The sequence below is a fragment of the Ostrinia nubilalis genome, chromosome 29 (assembly GCF_963855985.1).
Source record: "Ostrinia nubilalis chromosome 29, ilOstNubi1.1, whole genome shotgun sequence".
Taxonomy (NCBI): Eukaryota; Metazoa; Arthropoda; class Insecta; order Lepidoptera; family Crambidae; genus Ostrinia; species Ostrinia nubilalis.
Genome location: NC_087116.1, coordinates 4268879 through 4288061, shown reverse-complemented (window position 1 = coordinate 4288061; position 19183 = coordinate 4268879). Strand labels below are relative to the sequence as shown.

Here is a 19183-nt window from a genome sequence, read left to right as displayed (position 1 = left end):
TTTACCCTACCAGCGCTTCGAGACCAACATTTGGCAAGTGCTGAGAAGAAGCGCCGCAACAAACTCAGTCACCACTGTCTGCCGGTTAATATAAATAAATAGAAAAAGCAGTAGTAGGTACATTTGATTATCAAAGAGGTCACTTAAAAATTTGGGATTGATGGTGAGAACGGGCATTAGTCGAATAGATAATCCATCCTCCTCCTTTTTATAGTCGGTTAAAGACTAAAGTTGACCTTAATATCTAGGCATCCTGTAAACCCATCAAAACGGATGAAGGAGCGTTCATACGGATCCAATTTGGGGATCAGTCCGCCGGAAACCGGGGTAATAATTAATGGGTAGGTTGCAGAATACGATGGCCCGATTGAGGTTGAGGGTGGGGAGATGGTGCGAGAGGTAGCGGGAGCGGAGAGGAGCGGAGAGAGAGAAAGCGGAGAGTGGAACACACGAAATACGGCGAACTGCAAACATGACGAAAAGAAAATGCAATACTAATGCAGGCTTCAGATTCGTGTCAAGGTACACAAAGATTATCATCAACTTTATCGGGTTTTTTAGTCTCCACTGTAGAAGCACCTCTACAATAAATTACTTGAGGCAAGCTGAGGGTTTCGCCCCACGCTGGATTCCCCAGACTATGGGGAATCCAGTATGTTCTAAAGTTAGAAAAAAATTGTAGCGGTAACAATATTTTCATAAGCAAGCAAGATGCCCCTACGAATACTTTTTTCCCTAGGTCTCGGTTGCGTGAATCTTTGTCTGTCACAGAAAAACTTTATCGCGTGGCCCTATTTCAAAAACCATGATAAAAACAATGTAAAGGACATATTTATGTAACAATGTAAAGGACGATAGTTCGGGACTCAAACTATCTTTACTTATTTTCATCAAAATTGGTTTAGTGGTTTAGGCGTGAAAGCGTAACATACAGACACAGTGTTTTCACATTTATATTATTAGTAGGGATAAACGCTCCGCTTACGACCACACCATACAATCTTACCTCAGTTTATCGTGCTGCGTTTGCTACGTAGCCCAAAGCGATGTCCATACAAATTGTTAATGGAACAGCGGGTTCTATCGCTCCATCCATTTGTATGATAGATAGATGGTATTTAGATAGATATGTATAATATTATTCCAGTCAAAATTTAACAATGGTTTTGACCAATTGATATCCGAATAGCTTTTAGACCCGCGTGCAATTTAGTTTGTCACATATCGTCATAAATTATAGCCTACGTATACGTTATTTTGGGTTAGAAACAATAATACTGCAAAGTTTCATCAAAATCCGTTTAGTAGTTTTTGCGTGAAAGAGCTTAACAAACATCCAGACATCCATACAAACTTTCGCATTTATAATATTAATAGGACTATTCCCACCTCTCGTTCCCACCGCTGCAACTCTTGTGTAGCCAGGATCTACAGCTTAAACGCCAATAACCCAACCAGTGAAGGTCAATTTGGTTCCGGGAAAAGTTAAACTGTCATTGGACCCGCAACGAAATTAATCAGAAGAACATAGGAGGCGTCCGAAGTTAAGGTTCGACTTCCCTTCAGTGCAAAGCGGATTGACTTGAATTTGACTGTCTAACTGTTTTGTAATATACACAAATAACTATTTCTTTCTCTTTTTTTCCAAAGGTTACATCGCATTATGTACCTCACCGCCATGTAAATATAATCCATTAATCTCTGCAACTATGTTAGTGCAGGGATGTTTTGAATATCCGTAACCGTAACCAAATCTATCGGATATTCGAAATAAAAAAATATCCGTAACCGTAACCATAACCGATTCAATGGTTTCGGATAGTTTCGGATGTAGGCAGTCAAGCAATTGCATTTTAAAGTACATGAGTTTTTTCCCTTAAAATAAGTAAAAGCTTTTTTGTGAGACCAAAAGAAGGTGACAGATGCCAAACAAATCTCTTCTGTACCCATTCTATTCGTAAGGCATGAACTGTGTTGGACAACTATTGGAATTTGCATTCTATACTTAGCACAGAATATCTGTAACCGTAACCGAAACTTTTGGATATCCGAAAAAAGAAATATCCGTAACCGTAACCGAAACCGGTGTAATATTATTCCAATATCCGTAACCGTATCCATAACCGAAACTACATATCCATAACATCCCTAGTTAGTAGCTAGTAGAGAAAAATAACTCTTTCTCTTTCTTTTTCTTTCTCAAATCCACATTACATCGCATAATGAACCTACCCACCATGTCAATAGGATCCATTAATCTCTGCAACTATGTTAGTTGGAGTAGATAGACTGTCCATTACCTAATCGGCTTTAACAAATGACGCCATCTTGTCGGATCGCACGGGCCATTTAATGACGTCACAAATCAGGCGATTCCAGTGGGTCCCAGGTTCGATTGCTGGAAGGCAATTCTCAAAGAGTGAAAATCATTAATGAAGGAAAGAATACTAAACTTTAGTATGTTTTTTTCCTGAGTCTCCACTCTCCATGAAGCAGACTAAAAACCACTAAATCGATTTAGATGAAGTTTGAAATAGTGATAGTATGAGACCACGGGATTTTTTTACAAATTCACACAAAAGAGAAAATGTTTATGATAATGATGAAAATTAAATATTCACGCGAATATCCGAACTAAAAAGCATCAAATTAATAACTTAAGATATAAAAACAAATACTCCTATAAGTATGGTCCTTCGAGCCGGATGTAAATAAGAAAAGAGAAAATGGCCAGACTAAAATTAAATTGTTTAAAACAAAACCCAAATCTAAATTAAGTCCTACAATAATTATTTAGAAAGTTTCAGACCCGAAAACCATAAATGGGGCCCGTATCTATACCCTTCCACCTAAATTGGTTTTATCAAGATAATGTTCCTCCAAATTGGAAACCCGACCATTTGCATTCGGGTCCGTATCTTTTAGTTTCATTTCTAATGAACTAATTTGTTTTAAAGATAAAATTCAGAAGAACATTTTTTGTTTTTAGCATTAGGTGTCTAAAATCTACACTAAATGTTAAAAGGATTTTTTTAAATTGTTTCTTTGTATTGAATAGGCTCCGAAACTACTGGAACGATTTGAAAATTCTTTCACCATTAGAATCCTACATTATTTTTGATCAAAGGTGGTACGAAAATCGCCAGGGTAGCTTGAACATAATATTTAATTTACTTAAACGGTTCAAATTCACTTCAAATTGTCTAAATAAGTCCCTGTGAGGTCTGAGGGTACTGAAACTGAAGGAAAGCAGAACACTGGATTAAATATCAGTTTATTATAATATCATTACATTAGTTTAATAAACTAAAGAACATTGATGACAATTTTGACACTGGCTAAATGTAAAACCATAATGTAAAAAAAAGCATAACCCTCCTTCTGGCGCAGTCAGGTAATAAATAAAAAACAAGCGTTACACTACTACGAATATTTATCTACAGCAATACTACGAAAGCGTTACGAAAAGATAAACGCTACGAAAACAGCTACGACACACATCGATCAGCTACGATAACTACGAAGATAAATGCTACGAATATTGTGACATTATAGACCGCGTAATAAGAGTTGAGGCACTTGACATAATCAACACAAGCAAAGATTTGTATCTGTGTACGCTGTTTGCGCTAACAACTTGCGTAGTCGGACTAACAAACTGAGGAGGAAAGAGATCCGCAAGAGAACCAAAGTGACCGACATAGCTCGCAGAACTGCTAAAATCAAGTGGCAATTGGCGGGGCACATAGCTCGTAGAGACGATGGCCGTTAGGGCAGAAAAGTTCTTAAGTGGCGACCACGGGCTGGAAGACGTAGCGTGGGCAGGCCTCCTACTAGGTGGACCGACGATCTGGTGAAGGTCGCGGGAAGAGCCTGGATGCGAGCAGCGCAGGACCGTTCATTGTGGAAAACCTTGGAGGAGGCCTTTGTCCAGTTGTGGACTTCATTCGGCTGAAACGAACGAACGAACTAACGAAGTGTCTAGACAAACCTCAAGAAGATTTAAGACACTATTTAAATCAAAGATGTAACGGCTAAATATATGTAATCTATACTTAAAATAAATCTGTAGAAAGGTCAATTCTGTACATGAAATATATTTTCAAAATAACTATCAGGGGGTGATTAGTGATCGATACTGATGCCAAAAATGCAATCAGTAAAATTTTTGTCTGTCTGTCTGTCTGTCTGTCTGTCTGTCCGTCTGTATGTTCCTTATAGAAACAAAAACTACTCGACGGATTTTAACGAAACTTGGTACAATTATTCTTCATACTCCTGGGCAGGTTATAGAATACTTAGGAATTCCCACGGGAACAGAATTTAGCGGGAAAATCCTTTTGTATAAAAAATCTAAACCGCTTAAGTTAGACGCTTGAAATTTGGCATGCAGGTAACTTAGTAAACTTAAAGCTTAGTTACAACAGGGTATTGCAAAATTCCCACGGGCACGGGAGTTAGCGGGAAAAAACATTTGTATGAAAAAATCTAAACCGTGTAAGATAGATGCAAGGGGTAAAACGGGATCCACGCGTACGAAGTCTCGGGCGGCCGGTAGTAATAAATAAATAAATAAGATAATGTATTCGATATTTGAACTTAAATGTCAAATGAGTTGTTTTTGTTCTGTATTCAAATAATATCAGTGTGAGTACGTGTTAGCCTCAACACTCGTCGAGCGAGCTATACCGAACTGACCCGACCGGGCTCAAATTAAGCTCGCGTCTGTCTGAAAAGCTCCAGTAATTATGCGCTGAAATATTCAACCAGAATGAGCTACGACAACGTGACGTCACGGTAGCGTTGGCGAAACAAGCTTTTTTAAAGCTTTTTTTGCTGGATTGCTGCCAGATAATGTTTTAAGTGGAGCTGTGCGAGCTTTTGGGTGATTTTGTGGATGGTCTTTTGCGTGGTTTACCATTAAATTGAGGTAGTTCTTTGTGAAATATTTCTATCTTTGAATAAAAAATTAACTTCATTTATTTAGGTGTACACTTAGCGGAGTACATAAAGGACTTGTTTAAATAGAATAATCGTATACATGTGCTAAAATCATTATAGAAATCATTGACAATGAGGCAATTTTCAGCAGTGGGTGTCATAATGCTGAAATGATGATAATGATGATGTGCTAAAAACTTAGAAAATTAATCAAGATTTTGCCAAATATGTTTGGGTATTAAAGATTTTTATTAAAAACAGTTTATTACATTGTATGCCAAAAATTTCAGTATCTTATCCCAAAAAAGAAAAATAGAATTCAAATACATAATAATAAAATCAAACCAGAACTAAAAATATACGTTTCCTGGAAGAGTCAGTAATGACAGATCCACCTTTTTACATATCACCGACGTTAATATACATTTTAAACTAATTTTAGATGACAATACAATATTATAGTACCATCGAGCTGGTCTGAGATGGGAGTGTAAGCTGGCCATAGGAACTCCTAAACGAAACTGCGGAATCGCTTCAAGTTTGGGTTCATTTGATTTTTCTTTTCGAGCACTTCAGTGCTAGATGATGTCCAGGGTCCTGATGATGGAGTCGGGAAGTGTATATAGGAACTCCTAAACGAAACGGTGGAAAGTTTAAAAATGTGTTTTTAGTTTTTTTTAACTATTTTGATGCTGTCACTACTCCAGAATAGTGTGAAGTCCCGCATTCAAATCCAGTGACGTGAGCCCCTTCTGGCATTGTCTTTAAACCTTTTGTGTAAAAATTTATACGCTAACCTGGGGCGCAGCCGTGCATATAAGATAGTAGTGGAATAACCTATTTTAGTTAGGTGACACCTTAGGTGGATTTATAAGAGGTTTCTTTCATTTCGAATTGACACCAGTCAATTTATTTAGGTACTTACTTAAAGTCCAACGATTTTGACAAAAATGAAAAACACTTACAACCCAGTATCAGCGCCCTCCTATAATTAATATCATAATAAATGGATGATTTGCATCAACTTACCTTAACTTTATGAAATCTCAAAAATCTGTCAAATTCCATACAAAAAACATCGGTTATCTTTATAGTTACCGCCAAAGATATGGTGCAACTCAGCCTAAATGTATAAGGAAATATTTATTGATTACAGATAAAGATGCGTTCTACGGTCTGCAGTCAGGTCAAAAACGCAGCTCGCACCGCTTGCGTTCTTTGATCATGCTCGAACTGTCAGATCACATCAATCTACATTATATTAAACTAGCGACCCGCCCCGGCTTCGCCCGGGTGCTAGGTATACATATAATCTTCCTCTTGAATCATTCTATGTATTTAAAAAAACCGCATCAAAATCCTGTTTTATACTATGTAGTGATATGTAGTGAAGCGAAAGGTCACTGACAGACTGACTCACTCATCACGAAATCTCAGAAACTGCAAGTGCTAGGAGTTTCAAATTTAAGCATGGGGGTTCCTTTTAGAACGTACCTACGTTTTAAAAGGACCAGGTGGTCACTAAGACCGGATTTTGCAAAATTCAACCCCTAAGGGGGTGAAACGGAATCTACGCTTACGAAGTCGCGGGCGGCCGCTAGTATCAAATATTTTTAATAGAATTATCGCAATAGTCCAATCCATAAAAGTATTTGCCCGCCATTTCATCCAAATATTGATGAAAATACCAAAAAGTGTGGAGTTTCAGCGAGAAATAAAAATTAGATTCCTGCCAGGTCATTTGCATAAGCCGGGATCGGAACCGACGTCCTTAGGCTTAGGGTTGTCACCGGACTAAAGTGGTTAAAAAATGTATTACTTCCCCTTTTCCCAAATTACACCACAATGTATGGAAGCTAGAAACATTGAATTTTCAGATAGATACAGTTTATTTTGTAGCCTATTTATTAATACCGTTTGATAGAGCTGTGAAGCACTTTCAGCATCATTAACCAGTTTTTCGATTTCTTGTATAGTTTTGAAATAATCGAGTGAGACCACCTTATCGTTTCCACCCTGTATAAATATATCCCTGACATAATATTTTAGTGTGTGTATCGTGAACGTGAGGTCGCTGCATATATTATGTAGTTTCTCAAACCGGTTAAATCGAAAATTTAAAAAAATCGAAATTTCAATGATTCCAGTTTCCTTACATTGTGGTGTACTTTGAGACACATGGAAAACGATAGATAATTGAGTATAGATAGTTTTTATCTTGGTTTTTGGTCTCCCTTTGACAGATCGAAAGCGAAAGCAAAGCTGCGGGCAAAACCTAGTCTTAAAACACAACGCAAAAACTAATCATTTAAATTAAAAGAATCAAAGTGAAATTCCTTTGAAGACGTTAAATTTTGCACAAAAGCTGCTTTATTTAGAAAATCTGGGCCAAAAACGTTAACGAAATGTTTAAGTTAATTGAGCGTTCGGGCATTATTTGTTTAATCGCCCGTTAGAACACAGTACAGATAAGTATAGTAGGATTTCATGCCTTAGTACTTAGTAGGTTTTGACCGCCTCTGTAGTCTAGTCAAGCCTCTTAAATACCTATAGAGAGGGCTATACATACGAGTATTATAATATTATGCTCGGTGTTTCTTTACGAGATCGAATTAGAAATGAGGAGATCCCTGAATGAATTATAGTCGTTAACATAGCCCGACGGATTAGCAAGCTGAAATGGCAATGGGCACTGCCCATTGGGCAGGGCACATAGTACCCAGAACTGACGGCCGATGGGGCAGCAAGCATCTGGAATGGAGAAAACGTATCGAAAAGCGCAGCTTAGGACGTCCACATACAAGGTACATAGCGAACTCATAAAGGTATAAAGGAAGGCACTGGATGCAGGCCGCTACCAACCGGTCATTCTTAGGGGTGGCCTATTGTATGTGAATGTAACATAGCTAGTCCCTCTGTGGTTGAGGATTCTGGGTAAAGCTCGATTCCACCTTCACCTGATCACTTTCCATCAGGTGACCAAGAGCTTCCTCGTAGTGGATAAAATAGAATCGGTACACTGGACAAAGGCCTTCCCAAGGATCTCCACAATGACCGGTCCTGCGCATCCAGGTGCTTCCCGCAACCTTCACCAGATCGTCAGTCTACCGAATGGGGCCTGCCTATACTATGTCTTACGATATTTCTTAAATCTAATTGATTCAATTTATCTTATCTACCATTTTTAAAGAAAATAATGTACTAGAAACTCGTGCCTATTTATTAAATAAAACTTAATTTTAAAGTGTTTTATTAAATGTCAGTAATTAATTTAGATAATAAATAGCTGGTTTTGTAAACACTTTGAAAGAAAGAAACATTAATTGGTATCAAGATTACAATAATAGAGAATAATATAAACTTAATTCTTTTTTATTTATTTTTTTATGCTAGACAAGGCAGGTATTTAACCGCAATCGCACCTAGTGTTAATTGAGATGCAGTCTAAGATGGTACATATCTGCCCTGTAAGTGCCTATTCACTCTCGCCTTGAAAACGCCCGGATTATAGTGTTCAGGAAATACAGCAGCAGGCAGCGAATTCCAGTCCCTAGCTGTTCGCATTATAACGAGTTATTCATATTATTTTATAAGTTAAAAAGGACAAGCTTGACCTTCACAGGTTGGGTTATTGGCGGTCAAGCTGTAGATCCTGGCTACACAGGAGTTGCAGCGGTGGGAACGAGAGGTGGAAATAATCCCGCCGTTTGTACATCTTAGTAGGTATAAAATAAAACAAAAGATGGCCTATCCAATTATTTCCACACCTAAATATTGAGGACCGTTCAAAGCAAGTGTACTTAAGGAAATAATAACAGTAACACTAAATGTCTGAGGATTTTCTAGAGCTCTATGAAAACTGGATGAGACAAAAACATAACCCTCATTCTGCCGCAGTCGGGTTATGTAATAACATTATGAACTTTTAGGGTCTAAGGTAATCCAGTTTTTGGGATCCAGTAATGCAGAGCAAAACGGGTCTGTCGTATGAACACTTTAAAATTAAAATTTAAAGTTCTAACCCATCGGTTTTTTTCGGGACACTGCAAACGGGATGTTTGTGTAAATATTGTATTAAAACACGTACGTTGTATAAAAACTACTAAACGGGGTCCGGCAAAAAACAGTTCCTGCAAAAAATCGGATTATCTTCGTAAGGAAATGCCCTAAGTTTGGCAATTCTACGGATTTTTTTGCATACATATCTTCGGCGATTTGTGGTGTATGTTAGTTTGAGAGGTTTTTAAAACCACGGCGTGAATAGGTTTCTGGTGCGAGTCGGTAATGAAGAATTTAATACCATGGTGCGATTTGTAGTGTGAGAAACATACACAACAAACAAACATAGCACTCTCGTAGAGCTGATGGCCGCTGGGGCACGAAAGTTCTTGAGTGGCGACCACGAGCCGGAAAACGTAGCGTGGGCAGGCCTGCCACTGGTGAAGGTCGCGGGAGGTGCCAGGATGATCTTTGTGGAAATCCTTGGGCCTTTGTCCAGCAGTGGACGTCTTTCGGCTGAAACGAACGAGTCGGTGTGAAACTACGTTGTCACTTCCAGTCGATCAAATATCTACAATACGGGCCTTTTGTGATAAAAGTAATTAAGACCGAATGCTCCCAAGTTGGAATTTGTACAACGAATGAAAACTGTTATCATGGACGAGTTCTGTAGATTCTGATTTGATGAAGTTGTGTAAAGTATAAGCTTTGTTGCTCAAGTTTGTACAATACTTCTTAGTCAACTGTCCTTTTCTGTCTTATAGGCTGAACTTGTAAGAACTGGGGGCAAAACCTGGAAGTTATTAGACATTTGAATTTGAATTTCTATAGTTCACTAGCGGCCGCCCGCGACTTCGTACGCGTGGATCCCGTTTTACCCCCTTAAGGGTGGTGTTTCGAAAAACCTTTCTTAGCGGATGCCTACGTCATAACATCTACCTGCATGCCAAATTTCAGCCCGATCCGTCCAGTGATTTGGGCTGTACGTTGATAGATCACTATGTCAGTCAGTCACCTTTGAGTTATGTACATTTAGAAGATAGATTTCGTTTCGTTTCAGTCAAATGACGTCCATTTCTGGACAAAGGCCTGCCTCAAAGATTTCTACAACGACCGGTCCTGCGCTGCCTGCATCCAGGTGATTTCCACGAGCTTCACCAGATCGTCAGTCCACCTAGTGAGAGGCCTGTACACAACACTGCAGGCCCGTGGTCGCCATTCAAGAACTTTTCTTTGTCAACCGCCATATTATCAGTTCTACGAGCTATGAGTTTCTTTACTGCCCCTTAGTACAATGACCAAATAACTGCACGCAGGAAGATTTAATGAAGGCTACCTACTGACAACGTCACTCTTGTAGCAGAGTTTTGGGCTGACACTGTGTAGGTTTGTTGTCGACAAGAAGAAAATCTAATAACTCAAAAGTGACTGACTTACTGACTGACTGACATAGTGATCTATCAACGCACAATCCAAACCACTGGATGGATCGGGCTGAAACTTGGCATGCAGGTAGACGTTATGACATAGCTGCGTAGGCATCCGCTAAGAAAGTATTTTACGAAACTCCACCCCTAAGGGGGTAAAACGGGATCCATGCGTACGAAGTCGCGGGCGGCCGCTAGTTAATAGATAAGACACATAGAAGGCTTGCTTCTTTGGCCTGATCATCACTTTCCATCAGGTCACATACAGGCCAAGAGCTTATCTGTTCTTTTTCAAATATTTTTTGAAGATTATTCAAACAGGTTTGTTTTACAAAAGAACGTATTAACTGTTACATCAGATGCCACATTGTTTCGTTTTATATGCGGCTATCCACACAACAGTAAATTCATTTTATTGCCAGTCATAATAATAAAATGACTCTAGGTAGGTATATAAAAGCTAAATAAAATAACAATGTTAGAGACTAGTATTGTTATAATAAAAAAATCCATACAAATAACTTTTTACGAATCTTTCTTTACTACTCTGTGACATGACACGAAGACAAAATAAAATCTATTTTCTAGAATCTCGATATTTTTGATAACAAAATCACGGGCACTGGACTATTCCCACCTCTCGTTCCCGCCTCTGCAATTCCTGTGCAGCCAAGATCTACAGCTTGACCGCCAATAACCCAACCAGTGAAGGTCAAGTTTGTCCCGGGGGAAAGTTAAACTGTCATTGGATCCGCAAGGAAACTAACCAGAAGAAATGATGTAGGAAAAAGTTCACTTTGATGCGATCATCACTTTTCAAGGCAAGACGTAAAAACATAACCCTCCTTCTGGCGCATTCGGGTAAAAATTTGTATTCAAAAACCAAGTCAAATTCATTTTGCCAACTAAGGTACAAAAAGCTATTTTATAGCTAGTTACAAAATAAAAGTAGCTATCCATTAACTGAACATCTAAAAATCTCACCCGAAGTGCAAATAAACATGAAGCCCAAAACATTTTAGCTGAAGGATGCCTAAGGCTGGTTACACACGGACTTACTGACTTATGCAATCGCAGACGAGATTTTGCAGAGATCTAAAACCCGAAGAAAACTTATGAAACGCCTTTGTTTGAAATTTGTGTATGAATAGGTACTTTGTATAGTTGTCGGTTTCTTTAATTGGACCGAAAACTCCAGATCTGATATTTTTAAAATAAAAGGAACTAGGAAAGATGTTTGTGAATGGAAACAAAACAGACAAGCCACTAAAATATAAAATTTAGAATACATATTAATATTGTGTTCATTGCTAAAATAAATAATGTCAGTCGTATTTGATAAAATCTAACAGTGCGCCATATAGAACCATTTCATATGCTTAAAATTATAATAAGTCGTAGTTATCTACGGACGCTTACAGTGCTACGGGCTACGAGTGTAGCAGATCAGTATATTAGGTGCATAGTTTTTCAAACAAAAAAGTAACAATTTATTCAAAAATTTTCAACTTTGTTCTAAAAAAGGGCCTCGAAATTCTTTCAATCGCGCTCAGCGTCGTAGTTGCACGTTACGGAAGCTTACAGTGCTACGGGCTACGAGCGTAGAAGATCAGTGTAGTATTTGCATAGTTATTATTAGAGTTGCCACGAATAGTGATTTGGCCGAATACCGAATACCGAATATTCGGCAACGCTGTCGGCCACAAATTACATGCTAGTCGAGCGCGTAAATAATAATACGACAGGTTGCGGGCGGTGTGAGGCTATTTGATTGTTTCATTCAATTGCGAGTAAATCACATCACGGCACGCATTGTCAGATTAATATAAATTACAAATTTATTAAAACGTTACGATTTTGCTGAAAAGTTTGTTCGTTAGTTCTTTTTCAATTGTTTGTTCATTAAAAGCTGATCCTCACAAGTGGTGGTCAGCTAATGAAAAACAATACCCAAACCTCTCGAAATTTGCTAAAGTTTATCTTTCTTCTCCCGGGAGTAGCGTGTATAGTGAGAGGTTGTTTTCTGAAGCTGGTATCATTTATGATGAAAAGCGTAATCGTTTCTTGAAAATAATGAATTGCTACCGTCAAATGCTGAAAAGCTTGTTTTTATCCATCACAACTTACCGCTGATTAATTTTACTTATTAAAGTATTGTAATTTGATAATAAAGACAAATCTTGATTAATATGATGTGTCTTTTTTTTCAATGATTTGGTATTCGGTATTCGGCCGAATAGTACCTATTATTCGGCCGAATACCGAATAACAAACAAAGTGGCCGAATAGGCCGAATACCGAATAGTAGCCGAATATTCGTGGCATGTCTAGTTATTATCAAACAAACGCCTCAAAAAATACTTTTGTATCAAAAAGTCCTCTTGTATGCGCTCAGCCTAAGAATACGTCGTAGTTGCGCGCTACGGACGCTTACAGTGCTACGGGCTACGAGCGTAGAAGATCAGTGTATTCTCGCCTGCGAACGGGTGCACACGTCTCGCTCTCTCGCGCTTTCTCTCACTCTTGCAATTTCCAAAAAAAAATTTCCCCTTCGCAACTAAATAATCACTTTTTGAGTTACATTTCCCGGTGGTGATCTACAGTTTTGTGTTACAGTGGTTTCAGTTGTAACAAGCTTTGTTTACTGTTATGTAACGGGTATGTATTCAGTTGAGTTTTTAAGTGTGTTAGATAAGAATTTCGGCTGTTGGTACTTTTGCAAGTTTAATTTAACGAAATTTTTACTGCAATAATCATTTAACACAAATTGTTTATAACAAAAAATTATAATATTTTAATGACATAATTTAAATATTGGATTTAAGTGCGTATATTTCAACAATTTTACAAGTATCATTTCAACAGTTTTATTTTTAAAAAAATCGTATTATTTAATACTTTAATTATATCTAAACTAAAAACAAATGACGCTTGCAACTCTATTACATATTCTTACGTCACTATCATTATTCTTTCTAATATCTATCTATCTATCTAATTTGATAGAAAAGTAAGATTTTCCCGCCAATTCTATTTAATATGGGGTGGGAGTCACCGCCCCAGACGTCTCAATCGGTGGTAAGAAATGGAACTAAATGCACCATTAATTTCAAAGAGAAGACTATTTAGGTATATGTACGTACATATAACTGAAAAGTAGGTTTATTGTCTATAACAAGTTTAGTAGTTGAAATCATGTACTGACTGAATCTTGAAGTAATACAGGGTGCCATTTTAAGTATGGATCAAATAAAAGTATTGATTCTACGGTTCAAATGCAACAGGGAGAACGAAGTTCAAATCTCACAAAAAATATCCTTTCCATACATTTGTCTCCGGTAGTCAACCAATTAGTATGGAGGTTTTATTTCGTTTGGGTAGGTATTGTTTCTAGGAAAGTTTTTGCTAACGTAAATCAATTCTTTTTGTTTGATCCATACTTAAAGTGACACTTTTTATATGGAAATCAATTGTCATATGTTAATATTTAGTAATGGCTTTAAAGTCAAATACGTATTACGGGACTATTCCCACCTCTCGTTCCCACCGTTGCGACTCCTAGCTGTGTAGCCAGGATCTACAGCTTGACCAAAATACCTATTGTAACATTTAAAAAATACAACAAACTAAATATTTTTATTAGATAAAGTATAAAGATATGCATTATAAATCTTGGCCATAAATCTGCTCTATTCAAGTGCCAACAAGTTTCACTAAAACAAATCTTTCTTAAATAGGTAGTTTCTTTAAGTTGACGACAAAACTTTCTTAAATACGAGTAGGTTGTTTCCTTGTAAAAACATTATTATTATGTAGTAAACACCAAGACCACTACATTACAGTCATGCATACAAATGTTTGTATTGTGCGGGTATCGAACCCGCAATCTCTTTCTGACACAGACCACCAATCCAGGCGACTATCTTTATACCAGCGGCCGCCCGCGACTTCGTTCGCGTGGATCCCGTTTTACCCCCTTAGGAGTAGAATTTTGCAAAATCCCGTCTTAGTGAGCACCTATGTTTTAAAAGGAACCCCCATGCAAAATTTGAGACTCCTAGCACTTGTAGTTTCTGAGATTTCGTGATGAGTCAGTGAGTATGTCAGTCAGTGACCTTCGCTTTTATAGAGATTCGTGGGGATCGAACCCACTTTCTTTCTATCTTTATATGTAATATCTTTGCAAAAGTAATATTGGATATTGAGGCCAAATGAAGGCGATTATAGCCCAACAATGTTGGCATTGGTCTACATATTGGATAGTTCGATCCCCGTCCGTTACTATTGTAGTGAATTCATTTCTAACACAAGCATACTATTAGTTACCTATTCATATTTAACTGGAGAAGTTCATTCTTCTTCTTCTTCCTCGGTCCCTTACTGATGAGGATCGCGACCACAGATAGTGTTCCTCCACAGACTGCGGTCATAAGCTGTGTGGACCGCACGATGCAAACTCCCGCCCACCGTCTTCCTCACTGCGTTCATTAGAATTAGAAGTTATTTAATCGAATTATCAGTTATTGGAAAGATTAATTTTAACAAATTCGCGATTAATTAATCAGTAGGCATTCACGTAAAAGGCAACCGTTACTGACTGAGCTGATAAAAAGCAAGAGTTTTAATTAGTCCGTCGGTCAATTTAGGTACCTATCAAAAAATACTCGAGACGTATTTTCACACTTTCAAACTAATGAAAATTAAAAGAGATAAAGCGCGCCAAAGCTCAAAAGAAGAGGCTCGTGACGTCAAGGCGTGCAAGTGTAGCACTTTGTGACGTCACGTGGAACTTCAAAGCATCTTAACTTCGCAATTACTTGTTTGACAAATTATTATTATTATTATTAGCCATTACATCTTTGATTTAAATAGTGTCTTAAATCCTCTTGAGGTTTTTTTAGACCAGTGGTTCTTAACCGGTAGTCCGCGGACCACTGGTGGTCCCTGGAGGCATTCCAAGTGGTCCATGAAGTGCACTTGCACGCCTTAGTCAAAACCACTTTTAACTGATTTTTGCACTCAAACTGGTTTACTTTTGACCGATTAAGATTATGATGTGCAATGGTCCCTGACAAGACAGAGATTTGGTAAAATGGTCCCTCATGACTTAAAGGTTAAGAACAACTGGTCTAGACACTATTGTTCTAAATAAAAATACGTGTCCAATATTTTTTCAAAATTTATTTGACGGACTTAAAGTTCTTTTTTAGGAAACTAGCCTTAAAATTAGGATTTTCCAAAATTCACCCCCTAAAGGGACGAAAGGTTTACTTTAATATCACAAACGATGCGTGTAAACGGTGTATTTGTTTAGATAAAATATTCGTATTTTTAGTGAGTTAAACGCTAGCAAAGCCACAGGTAAAACCTAGTTCAAAATAAAGATAATGAATGGGCTCAAAGCGTACCTACTCAAAGGAGAGAACTAGTTTTGTAAGGTAACCTTTTAACTGTAATAATTATTTTGGGGACCCATCCTGAATCCCGGAGCTTTCTCAGGACTTAGGATGTAATCTCGTGTTGGATAATAAGCTCTTTGTATAATGGCTTATACTTAGAATATAACGTGTGTAGTGACGTTGTTATCTTTTTAACGAGTGTAGAATAAGCTTAATTTGGAAGGAAAAAGCTTAGCCCAAAGCTTAACTAGCACAAAATTCCCAATCTAAAATATGTAACTCAAAGTTGACTGACTGACTGACTGACATAGTGATCTATCAACGCACAGCCCAAACCACTGGACGGATCGGGCTGAAATTATTTGGCATGCAGGATTGCAGGTTTTAACGTAGGCATCCGCTAAGAAAGTATTTTACGAAACTCCACCCCTAAGGGGGTAAAACGGGATCCACGCGTACGAAGTCCCGGCGGCGCTAGCGACATTAATAAAATAATAATTAACTTTTTAAAAAAATAAAACCGACTTCAAATGCGTGAACACAAAAAAAATCTAAAAAATAAAAATATTGCGTATAAAAAAGTTCATCCCCAATTTTCCACCCTTGGGGGTGAAATATTTTCTTCAAATTCGCATGAAACCACCCTTTTGATAATACCTATTCAACAAAAAAATAATCGTTCAAATTGATTTATAATCGGCGGAGATATTGCGTATAAAAAAGTTCATCCCCAATTTTCCACCCTTGGGGGTTGTTTTTTCTATTATTAAATTTAAATGGGACCACCCTTGAGGTATTACCTATACGCCGAAAAAAGATTTGTTCAAATCGGTTCATAATTGGCGGAGTTATCGCGTAACAAACATAGAAAAAAAAAAAACATACGGGTCGAATTGAGAACCTCCTCCTTTTTTGAAGTCGGTTGAAAAGTTGTGTTACGCCCATATTCACAAACATTACTATGAGGTCTCACAGTGCGCGTGGACGCACAGGGTGACACACGAACCAATCACAGAGCTCTATTCAACGCTGTGCGTTCGATTTGCAGCTTCACTTAAGTGTACGTCATACAGAATGATTTTAAATAAGAACTACCTATAAGATTTTAAACTTTCGCGTTCCATTTCAACGACGCCGCGAGCCGCCAGTCTGCTTGTGACCACGGCTGCAGCATCGCAGCCGAAACGTCAAGCCGTGAGTACATAATGTAACTCATTAATAAACGTCGCGTTAAGACCCGTGTCTTACTATTTTAAGAACTACCTATCTGTAGGATAATCCTTCTAAAAGAAGGCTTCTTAATAGCAAATTATTATTTCGTCCCATGGGTATGAGAAAAAGGCTGTTACGGGCGGGCATAAGGGAGTAATATTAGTTGTAAGTCTTCTTAGGAATCCTTTATTCTTTTCCCTTTATTCTTAGCAATATTTAATAATCTTTTATCTCTAATATTATTGAGCCAGTTCGAAAAAATTTATCGTTTGCGTATCACCGTAAGATTGTGTATCCGTCAGATTATAATCTCACGTAGTTAAGAGATGATAAATTTACATCAGGTGAGATGCAGGCCAAGAGCTTCCGTGCTTTGAAAAAGCTTATCAAAATAAAGTTCTTTATGTGTCAAATGGCCACCCACAAGGTGGATCGACGACCTCATAAAGGTAGCAGGAAGGCGCTGGATGCAGGCCGCCACCAACCGGAAATTGTGGAAATCATTGGAGGAGGCCTATGTTTAGCAGTGGACTTCCTACGGCTGAAATGATGATGATGATGATGAAGTGATAAATAGAAATGTATAAGTTTCCCCATACTTTTCTATAAGTAGGGTCATTATCTAATTTGTTCATTAGAACAATAGGAAACTCTCTCACAGTGATAAATTATTAATTTATTGATTGAGGTAGTTTAAGTACAAAATGACTCTAGCCAGTTTTAATGCGATGATAGAGAGTAAATGTGAAATTACGATAAATTAGATGGAAACTAGTTATATCAAAACTTTCAAGTTAGCAGAAAAATGACTTTTACTAACGGGACTATTCCAACTTCGTACGTCGTACGCTGCGCTTTCCGGTACGTGGCCTCCACTCCAGAACCTTGCTGCCCCATCGGCCGTCAGTTCTGCGTACTAAGTATGTGCCCTGCCCATTGCCATTGCCTTCAGCGTACTAATCCGTCGGGCTATGTCAGCGAATTTAGTTCGTTAACGGATCTCTTCATTTCTGATTCGATCTCGTAGAGAAACACCGCGCATAGCCCTCTCCATAGCACGCTGTGCAATTTTGAGCTTATTTATAAGGCCGGCCTGTTTCCTTTTTCATTTAACTAAGAAAAACGATAGCACGAGTTAAATTTTAAACTAAAGTTTAAAGCTAATTTCTTATCTAAGATGTAAAAGATGAGCCCACGACGTGTGACAACGTCCAAGTTGGTTGTTTAGACAAGGTACAAATGTTGGGTAAAGTTTATGTTTGCTATGTAAATAGTGGGGAGTTTAAATAGTTTATGTACTTAGCAGTGGTCTGAGAGAATAACTTAAGAGAACTTCATTAAGATCTTGTATACTTAGATCTCAACTGTTTAGATCTTTAATTGTTATAGATTATACTAAATAAAATAAGCCATTTATCAGGTCGTCAGTCCACCGAGTGGGAGACCTACACCGAGGAATCTGGACCGACGATTTGGTGTAGGTCGCGGGAAGAGCCTGGATGCGGGCAACGCAGGACCGGTCGTTGGAAATTCTTGGGGAGGCCTTTGTCCAGGAGTGGACGTCATTTCAAACGAACGAACTCACGAAACCAGATCGTCAGTCCGCCGTGGAGACGGCCGCCTACTACATCTTCCGGTCCATGGTCACTTCTGAGGCTGGTTTTAGTGTCACGCGGACTGTCCGGTGCGGACCCGCTCCGCACAGCCAATCTGTATGAACTTCTAGGGAGCGTTTTAGAGTAATGCGGTCCAGAGGAACCGCTCCGCTCCCTAGCAGTTCATACAGATCGGCTGTGCGGAGCGATCCGCACTGACAGTCCTCGTGACACTAAAACCAGCCTAACTTTTCTGCCTCAACAGTCATCCGTTCTACGAACTATCTTCCCCGCCCACTGGCTCATTCTAAACTATAGTTTTGAAGTTTAACTCGTCAGCAACACACTCCGACTTTAGTTAGTTGCCTGTCTAAACCAAACTTTGTCATTGTTAACATCTTTGTATCTTGTCTAGGGTTTCTGATTTCTCGACCTATTTTTTTTCTCGAGTTTCGGGAATTCTCGAGGCCAAAGTCTCGAGTTTTCTCGGGTTTCGAGTCTTTTAATTAAAACTGTTGAAATCGGTTGAAATATAATAAAAACACAGGTTTTTTAATCTAATATACCTACTTTTATTGCACAACAATCAATATTAGAATTTAGTACCACT

At 38.3% G+C, this 19183-nt stretch overlaps 1 long non-coding RNA gene across 1 annotated transcript in view; it reads left to right on the top strand.

The window, feature by feature from the left end:
• Positions 1-12864: 12864 nt before the first annotated feature.
• The window catches only part of LOC135085714 (uncharacterized), a 36865-nt gene continuing 30546 nt past the window's right edge, over positions 12865-19183 (top strand). Inside the window, exon 1 of the long non-coding RNA XR_010260198.1 lies at positions 12865-13025. This is a non-coding gene — a long non-coding RNA (uncharacterized LOC135085714). The remainder of the gene's footprint in view (positions 13026-19183) is intronic.